Raw genomic sequence first — 1359 nt, 5'->3', positions numbered from 1 at the left:
GATTTTTGTCTGGTTTGAGCTTGCATGGGATTTGTGCTTGCTGTCACCATTACTGTGAGTCCATATGAATGACTGACCAGCTGTCTGGAAAGCTCTGTTTCCTTGTGGACATCCACCACCTCTGGCTCTTACAATATTTCTGTCCCCTCTTCCACTATGATCCTTGAGCCTTGGGCGGTGAAAGGTTGATACAGATGTCCTACTCAGTGTTAAGTACTCTGTAGCCTCTTGTTCTCTGCATGTTTGCCAGTTGTGGGTTTCTGTGTTAAACACCATCTGCTACATAAGGAAACTTCTCTGATCAGAGTTGAGAGATGCATTAATCTATGGGTATAACAATAAGTCATTAAGAATAAGTTTAATATGATAACTGCTTAGTAGCAAACTAGTATTAAGCTTTCCCCTATGATCTATGACCAGTATAACCTCAAGTTCCTAAACTTGATATCAATGTCAGATAGGACCACCATCTTATGAAGCAGGCCTTAAATCCAATTAAAGAGTTGTTGATTATTCTCATAATATTCATGACAATTTTGCACCAGTGGGCATATCTTGCCAGGCTAGTTGTAGTTCACAGGATTCGCAGCTGGGTGAGGTTGATGATTATTTTTTCCTTCTGGTAGCATGCATAGCACCTTCCAGCTCAATGAACACTAGCCAATAGAAATGAAGCTCTGAAGTCAGTACCAGCTTGATTTCTCCTTATTTTCTCTATAGCTCATGTATGTAGTGTCTTCAGCAATAGGGTCTTACCATCCAGTTCTGGTGGGTAAACAAGAGCAGTGACAATGGCCACTGTTGTTTGAGGGTCTATGGGACCCCTGGTCAACAGCTTCTAGAGAAGGAGTCCATTCCTGGCATTGAGGTACTTTTTTCTTTCATTGGCCTATGATGTCTATAAGGAGAAAGCCCTCTACTATAGAATAACTCCTTTTAATCTATTTTATGATATATATGCATATATTTTAAGAAGCTTATGGATTTTTTAAAAGGCCATACAGTTACTTATCCCTCCCCATATTCCCTCTTCAGCTCTACCCTCCCATTCCTCATACCATCTAATCCTTCCTATACTAATGTTCCCATTTCCCTCGTCATACCAGGAAACCACACCCCAACCCCCTGGCTCATTGCCCTTTCTTAATTTCTTGACTCTCTGGATACAAGCATATCTAAGATTTCAAAGCCAGCATTCAACTATGAGAGAGAATATGTGATGTTTGTATTTCGGAGTCTGTGTTGTCTCACTCAGGATGATTGTTTCCAGTTCTATCCATTTACATGAGAATTTCAAATTTTTGTGTTTTGTAAGTACTGAATAATATTCCAGTGTGACTATGTATCACACCTTCATTA

This window comes from Nannospalax galili, unplaced genomic scaffold, assembly GCF_000622305.1.
Source record: "Nannospalax galili isolate Female #2095 unplaced genomic scaffold, S.galili_v1.0 scaffold375, whole genome shotgun sequence".
In the NCBI taxonomy this organism is placed as follows: domain Eukaryota; kingdom Metazoa; phylum Chordata; class Mammalia; order Rodentia; family Spalacidae; genus Nannospalax; species Nannospalax galili.
The sequence above is the reverse complement of the archived record's forward strand: the minus strand, read 5'-3'. Positions refer to the sequence as shown.